Source organism: Varanus komodoensis, unplaced genomic scaffold, assembly GCF_004798865.1.
Source record: "Varanus komodoensis strain SLA01 unplaced genomic scaffold, ASM479886v1 scaffold92, whole genome shotgun sequence".
Classification (NCBI taxonomy): Eukaryota; Metazoa; Chordata; class Lepidosauria; order Squamata; family Varanidae; genus Varanus; species Varanus komodoensis.
Genome location: NW_025336624.1, coordinates 1,017,040 through 1,025,758, shown reverse-complemented (window position 1 = coordinate 1,025,758; position 8,719 = coordinate 1,017,040). Strand labels below are relative to the sequence as shown.

The following is an 8,719-nucleotide window of genomic DNA, read 5'->3' as shown; positions in this document are numbered from 1 at the left end:
TTTTGGGGACTGTTGTTTTAATTGTTAAAATATATGATCTGGCCAGGGCAACTTCTTCTTCCTTCTCTTTTCTCCTCCTATATTATTTATTTACTTATTTTATACTGATAATTTTAATTTTATATTATGTTTGTAACTCAATGTATTTTTGTATTTTTGTATTTAATGGTAATTTATTATGTTCTATTGTATTTCAATGTATTTTATTGTGTTGTAAGCCGCCCCGAGGCTTCGGCAAGGGGTGGCATAGAAATGTTATAATAATAATAAAAAAATAATAATAATTTGCGCAGCCTTGCAGGATCCCTTCCGCCTTAGTCATGCTTGATTGGAGGGGTGCTTCCCGATGAGGCTCTGATTGCACTGTCATTCTGCCTTACTCATGGAATTTTGGGGTGGGGCAGACAGAGTCATCTTTCACTCATAATATCGTCCAACAGCTTTTCCCATTTTGTCTCTTTTCACATGCAATCCTTTAGTAGGACAGCACAGCTGCACTATGCCTTCTGAATGGTACAACCTCTCTGACTGGGAGCACATGGCGATTTTTGCGAATGGGTTTTCTTTCTGAAAGTGCTGGTATAGCACAGTGGGTAAAGCTAATGCATGTGAGGCTTGATCCCTGCTGTGTGCCCCCTGGAGAGGGACCAGCTGAGATTACCCTGAGAGAGCGGCCTGGATGCCCCCCAGTCGGCAGCTGAGGACAAGCCAAGAGAGAATGAGATGTCCTGCACCAACAGTGGTGTGCTGGCTGGGACTGCACAGGACTGTCTAAGCAGACTGGGAGTGGACAGTAGCAATCCCAGGTGAAAAAGCTTTCTCCCTACATGGATATCACCAACAGAGAAACCAAATGTGCTATGTAATTGGAAGCAGATGATGGAGAAGTTGCATGCTCATTGCCAGAACAAGACTAGGAGCAGATTATTGTTGTAACCAAGAACTCATACTATAAAAAATCAGAGTCAAGCTAAAAAAGATCATTAACAGAAACATAGTGCTAAAAATACAACTTAACATCCCTGAGAAATTTAAAGTCCACATAAAGAACAGATATGCATTACTTAATTTAATTGACCATGAACCTGAAGAACTCTGGACTGAAACCAGAGGTATTATTACGGAATAACGCTAAAAGACAATTCCTGTAGCAAAAGGAAAATAAAAGCCTAGATGGATGAGAGATGATAAAATAAAAGCCCGGATGGACTCACCATTGCTAAAGACAAGTGAGAAGCAAAGGCAAAAGTGACAAATAGGATCAGAATCCTGAATGCAACTTGTCAGCAGCTATCACATAAAGACAAGAAGAACTATTACAATGACCTGTACAAAGAAATAGAACAACAAAAGAGGAAAAACAAAGGACCTCTTCCAGAAGGTCTAAGAAATCAATGGGAAATTCAAACCTAGTTTAGGAATGCTAAGACAAACAGAGGGACACATGATTTCACCAGGATATAAAAAATAAAGGGAAAATAAAGAGAGGGGTGGAAAAATATACAGACGATATGAAAGGACAACAGATTCCTTCAAAGAGGAACCTTTGAGGAAGAGCTTACGGAATTAGAAAGTAACATGAAAGTTGCACTTGGAAAGAACAAACCAATACTATTCCAAGCTGCAGAAAATGACTCATTCCAAATCCTAACACTAATATACCGACAAGTATGGAAAACAAAGTAATGGCTCACAGACTGGAAACATTCCAATTCCCAAGGAAGGAGATGGAAAAGCATACAGCAACCATAAGACCATGGCACTAATTTCTCATGTAAAGCAAAGTGACACTCAACATATTGCAATAAAGAGTATGGTCCCATATAGAGCAAAAGAAGGCTGACATTCAAGCTGGGTTCTGAAAAGGAAGTGGTACTAGAGATCTGGAGTGCTACTGGTGTGCACCAAAGAATTTCAGAAGAAAATCAGTCTGTGCTTTATAAGCTACAGCAAAGCCATGGACTGTGTGGATCATGAGAAGCTATGGATGGTTCTGAAAGAAATGGGGGTGCCTCTGCACTCCCCCCCCCAGTTCTCTTAAATGTTCTTAAAAATATTGGGAAAAACTGATTTTGTGCCAATTTGGTTTTTCCTCTCTTTTCATGTGTGTGTGAGAAAGAGGAACAGGGAAGTGGCTGGGTGGGAAGGTCTCCACCAGTGTGCAAAGGTCTTGATCCAAACAGGGGCCCCACATGCTTACTTGGAAGTGAAGCAGTGAGGATTGGCTGCATGCCATATGTTAATGAGTGTGGGATACAGTCTTCAGATAGAGTCAGAGAGATGAGTTGAAGCCCTGCAGCAGTCAGGGGAAGTTGGTTTGCTTCTTCAGGGATCTGATGAGCAAGCTATGGACTTTGACACATCCATTGAGGTGCTGATGCTGAGAATCCCCATCTATGCTTATATGCCTAAATAAATCGTTTGTCACAAAACGCCTATCAACCTCCAGTAATCTCATTTTAAGGGAAGCAGCCACTGAGCAGACTTATGTCCCCCTCCCTTCATAATTATAATTGATTTTTTGAAAATACTTGCTACAGAACTATTGCTTCTGACTTAAAATCCTTTCCATTAGCCCAAGACATGTCTTGGCCAGCTGAGGTTATTCAGTGGAAGAAAGGCATCCTCTTGCGGGGTATAGCTCAGTGGTAGAGCATTTGACTGCAGATCAAGAGGTCCCTGGTTCAAATCCAGGTGCCCCCTATAATGTTGCCAGCCGGAGCTGGGGGTCAGATTAGATGGCCTGGGAGGCCCCTTCTACTCACTCTGTTTCTATGTTTCTCTGTCCATGCTCAGAGACAGTTATATGCTGCATTATATGCTGGGGAGGGGTCTGCCATTCAAAACAATAATACTGGGCATTGAACCTTGGGTCAAACAAGCCTTTGGTCACTAGCTGGTAACCCTTTTGCCTCAGTGGCAGAAGCTGGGTGCTTTTATTCACTAGCTTGAGTAGTTTTGCTTTCACTTACAACTTGAGCAAAAATTGCATTCCATGCCAGGCTTGAAATGCCCCCTGAGTTATCCGCTGAATAATGTTCCCACTGAGGTTTCTGTGAAGGAAAACAGAAACAAGAAATGTATATAGTCTTTTACAAACTAAGCTTTAAATGCATGCATACATACACCCAAAGCAGGCAGAGATGGAAGGTTTTTCTTTCTTTCCTGCCTGCACTGGGATGTGACATTGCCACATGCAATCCCACAGCATCCGCACTGGAGGCGAATTCCCCGTTCTCTGATGGAGCACCAAGCCCCTTCAGCTCTGCTCTCAGAGCACACTCCTGATGCCCTCAGCCACCACCGCCAGTTCCTCTGCCATGCACCGCTCTGTTGCATATTTCTGAGGGGTGCCATTGCTTAAGCTTACCTGAAAGCAATGCATTGTTGACTCTGCTGCTTTGGCGCTCACAGTAAGCCCTACAACACTGCAGATGCTCAGAGGCACTCTGGCAATTTCCCTTTACCAGGGCACTGAAATCGATTCTAAGATTGAGCCCTGGGTCAGTCTTTGTACCTCAGACGTCATGCACATGTAGCATGCTTTCCCCCCTCAGCAAATAGGCACCCCATCCCAAGCCCATCTGAAATCACTGTGTGAGTCCTCCACACTGAATGAGGCCCCTGAACAAGCTTGAACCCCAGCATGCCAATGCATTAAAAAAAAAAATAGGGGAGGGAAACCACTCTTAGTGTGGGGGCTTTGCAGACTCAGGACCATGGCACTGAATACTGTCCCACCCCAGCTGCCCTCTCCACTTAAACTTTAACTCTGTTGACTTACATAAACTGCAAGAACGGGACAGGTTCAAATGCATTTCTTTCGATGATCTGGATTTTATTACATGACAAATCCCTGTTTAAAACAGAGCACAGAGCTGATTCATTCCATTAAAGACGTGTCTAGCCCCACCAGTGCTTTCTGTTTTGCCTTTATTCACTTGATTCTGGGTTTGGGTTGGGTGGGTTTTTCCGTGTTGGTAAAGGACAGCCATCTGCACATCAATTAGCATATTGATCAGACTTGCATCGAGTGCCACACACTGAGAGAACACTTGTGCTTGTGCTGTTGTTTCTTCATGCACCCTGCTTGCACCTTGGCCCATGTTTATGATACTATTGTGATAATATTAGCCATGATAATATTTGCCACAAATGACAGTCAATACTGTCAAATGTTCATATTTACTGTGACATCTTTTGATGTCAAATGCAGATGGGTAAATAGCAAATCCTTCCACCAAATCTTGCAGGGAAATTACTGAGGAGAGTATTTGGGAGACAAATGGGTCTGAAAGCCAAAAATGTCCAGTATTTACCTTAAAGAACCCATTAACAATATACACTGAGTCATGTATATATTTTAAGGTAGTATTTTAATGTTAATTTTCTAAAGTTAATATTTTAGACAAGGAAGTCTTCCTCTCTAAATGCCTTGATTTAACAGGGTAGTAATAAAGAATGTGAAAAAACTTCCTTCCTTCCTTCCTTCCTTCCTTCCTTCCTTCCTTCCTTCCTTCCCTCCCTCTTCATGAATTTGTTTTCAGGACAGAGAACTGCCTTCTGCTTGCAGGTGTCCTCTATTTCATGGGCTGCCCAAGTCTAGTTTTTGGTCAAAGAACCATAAGGAGGGTCCTTGCAGTTGCCTGTCAATGGTCAACATTTGGGCAGCAGGCTGACATGGGCAGGCAGGCCCATGGGTCACCTGGTGAACAGTTTTCTCCATTATGGTGAGATGAATTGCATTTCTGTTTAAAGTAATTATGTCCAAATTTGTACCTGCATGTATGTTAGATCTAAGCAAATTAGCACTCCCTTTCATTGCCAGCCCTGGACCTTTGAGAACCCCCAGGTAAGACACCTTTAATGGGTCCCCTCCCTCAGTGGGCTGGTTCACTGGTTCATGGCTGGTTATTGAAGTCATGTTAGATATTTAAGCCACAGCAGGGGCTCTTGTGTCATGTGGACCCAGGAAGGATGGCTTTGTGAGGTCCAAAAAACCCTTATATAACCCTAAAGCAGCATGTAGTCAGCGAGTCCATCTTCTCATCACCACTACCACCAGGTAATATGTCTCCTTATCCTCTTTCTCATCTTTCTCATACGCCTGTCTCCATAGTTGTACGTTAACTGAACATGTCAAGTCACCTTTGTTAAGCTGGAAAGGCAACACCTCCCTTCCAACTATCCCATCCCATCGCATCGCATCGCATTGCTTGCTTGACAGGCAAAGCAAGGACACAGTGGCATCTATGGCTTCTCCTGATCATTACTATTGTTTGGGCCAGAGGCAAGTGAACAAGAAAGTTGTAGTGGTGAGCAGAAGGAACACCTCTGGGGCAGCTTCCTCAGGGGGCCCTGCTGGGGTGTGAGCCCCATCAGGTACTCAGCCTTGCCTTCCCTTGATGCTTGACTTGTTATATCAAAGACTGCAAAGAAATGTTGGCAATTCATCTTTCTGGCAATAGATACATGGGTGAAAGTGGAAGTACATTTAGCTACACAAAACTGACCCCATCATGAGTGGTCAGCTTCCATAATTAAGTTAGTGCCATCTAGCAGAAAGGCTTCCCAGGTATGCACCCATGCAGTAAGTCTACCCAGCAAAAGACAGAAGTACCTATTACATGCATGGCACATCCAAGATCCACGAGAAAGATTGAAATATAGAGTATCTCTATTTCCTGCAGCCTGAAATCATTTTTCTTTTCCTCAAAAGCAGCAGCATTTTTACCATTCAAGAATTAATATTTGGTGGAGTCATATAAAATTGCTCCGTACCACTACTAGTGCCTGAGTTGCTACCACCAGTTAGCTATCCATGATCTAAACAAAACCAGCATATTAAAATGAGTCTTAGCAAGTAAGGTGCTGTTAGAAACAGAAACTTACAGGTGTGTAAGTGAAAGCAAGCCATCCAGAGAGGTATTCTGCAGTCTGCTCAAGCTGTTGCTCTTGAGAACCCTGCAGTGGTGGTGGGAAATTTGAGAACATCACACAGCCTTGCTTTTGCATTAAGCACTACATTCTCCTGCACTCACGATTTCTTCTCCAGCTGCAACCATGAGCAAATGGCCCCAGATGCACATCCCTTTTTCATGTAAACAGACAGCTCCAGCTAGCTGAATAGTACCCAGATTAGTTTCTTAGGAGATAAGAAAGCACATCTGTTTCTGAGTCACTTACATGTGTGGAAGCCATTTATACATGTGTATCACCATTGCTGATTTGGAGTTTTGGCCTTCCCATGTATTTGGGGGCTTGGAAATTACTACTACTGCTACTGCATGCATACCCCATCTTCCTTCTTCTTGAGAGGAACCCAAGGCAACTTACAAGGTTCTCCTCTTCTCTATTTTATCTTTACAACAGGAACACCCTTGCTGTACTTTTTAAAATATATCTGACTAAAAGTAGATATTATTGCTGGGGATTAGAAGAGCCATGGCTATCACAACTGGAGGGCACCCGTTTTGAGAAGGCTGACTTAAATATTTGCATTACTTCTGATTTCATTCTGAAATGTAAGAAAGTAGAAAGCAAAGTGAAGATGCTCCGCATGCCCTGTCTGTGCATTGAAAAGCTTTTTCATTCAACTTGGAAGAACTGGTTGTAGAACTTTCTTTCTCAGCTCTTGGCAGAAGAAACAATATGGATAGCTCTGAGCTGCCACTTTGGATAATCAAGTGTCTCATTATTAACTTAAAAAGCTGCTGAGAGCTTATGAGAAAGTTTCTCAACAATCCAAACATCAATGCATGTTGATACAAGCGTGGTTTAGTCAGCTCAGCTCTTGGACAGATAATTTTTGCTGCCAGTGACACTACCCCACTCCCATACACACATGCACAACCTCACGGTGACTGAGGAACTGCCAAAACCAAGGCAAAAATGGCAACTCACTGAAATCTGAATATGAGAGAATACTTACACGTACTCGGCCCAAGGATAGGCCCTCCACACCTGTTTCCCAATGGAAGAAATCGCATTACCAGTGAAGTCTCTGGGAAAATAGATAAATATGGGGGAATGAAGTCCAAATGAATACTGTGTCAGAGTGCTTCCAGGTAAATGCAGAATATATTCCATTTCCAAAGTAGTTGTTAATTTCTAGAGGTACTGCAGCTGAAGCCTCCAAGACCCCCAACTTCTGAACCTGGAAACCCCATCAACATATGATTTCAGGTTTATGAGGGCAAACTACAGTTATTTAGATGAGAGGAACTCCGCACATGTTCAGAAGTACATGTTTCATTACCTAAGAAAAACTTCCCAACTCCAGTGCCTTCCAGATGTGTTGAACTGCAGCTCCCAGACTCCCATCATTTGTAGCCAACATAGCCACTAGACATGCTGGCTAGGAATGATGGGAGTTGCAATCCAACACACCTGGAGAACACCAGTTTGGAGAAGGTTGGTCTAAAAAAATAATAATAATCAGTGTTTAAGAATGAACTAGTGCAGTTAAGCTAGACGGTTTATGTTAAATTCCTTAGTCAGCAGGCAAACTCCATGGCCTGGTTTTACGGTGATGAAAGGAACAGACCCTCCATGGCAAGCATGTAACTGCCTCGGTGTATCATCAGCTCAATGCACAGGACATACTCTTGATTTCGTCTTTGCCCTTGGCTGTGAAGGGGCAAGCTGATGGTAGTATGGCATTGAAATGGTCTTTGTCAGATCATTTTGGGTGAATTTTGATCTTGGAGAAATTTGGAGGCAAGAATGGAAGCTCTGTTAAGCTGCCTGGCCTTGGAGACTTATGAAAGTTCTGGGGAATTAGTGAATGCTGAATGTTCTGGGGGATTTCCTGTCAATCCTGTTGAAGTTCTGGTCTTGCTATGGAATAGTGAGGTGAGGTTGAGCATTGACATAATCACTTCTGATACCTTCTGTGGAGTGTTGGGCCCAAATGGCTCTGTGGTTTTCTGGAGCTTCAGGTTATGAAGAAAGCACTGTGAGGATGTTCAAACATCCATGAGAGTGCAGATACTGCATTGCAGTAAAGTCAGCAAAGGTGTCTTATCTGGCTGACTCCATTGCATCCCCAAGCAGCTGCCCAATGGACTTTTTTGAGTATTGCAGTGGTACCATCAGAGGCCCACTGTAATGAATTGGCAAGATGCTTCAATGGCAAAAATCACTTGTTTCTGAACATCAAGGCTGGGGCAGGTCCAGCGAACTGTCTTCCCCAGTTTTGTGTCATCAGTTTCTGTTGATGTGCCCTGAGGATGTTGCCAAAACATCTACAGTGATGCAGCCTATCATATGCCCTTCCAAACCTTGACCATCTTGGCTTATTAGCAGTAGCTGGGGAAGTTTGACTGTGTGGGTCAAGGGAGGAGATAATCTAAACTTACATGAAAGAGTGATATAGATTGCCTTTAATGGGGTGATCTTGTGACGAACTAGGGTGGCCAGGTGTCCTACTTTACTGATGATCGTCATCTATTTTGAAGAACTGGCATAGGACAGTCCTGTGTTTGAAGTTGTCCTCTGTTTGATGAGCTATCCAGTTCACATTAGGTTAACAGGTGGGAGAGCTGGTCCTTGAAGTTGCCCAGGTAGGCACTCAAAGGGCAGACTAAACAGGCAAACTGTTCTATGGTCAATCTTTCTGACTAAGCTGGGCTGTACTGTACTTATATTTAAATTATAATTGTTTCTAAATTTGCGCATACATGTTTATTTGCATATCTTAATGATATTAAATCATATA

The 8,719-nt window shown here is 42.9% G+C and overlaps 1 non-coding gene across 1 annotated transcript; it reads left to right on the top strand.

Annotated features, from left to right (window-relative positions):
• Window positions 1-2,631: 2,631 nt before the first annotated feature.
• TRNAC-GCA lies at window positions 2,632-2,703 on the top strand. Its single transcript has one exon. It is a non-coding gene; the product is annotated as a tRNA-Cys (tRNA).
• The last annotated feature ends 6,016 nt before the right edge of the window (window positions 2,704-8,719 follow it).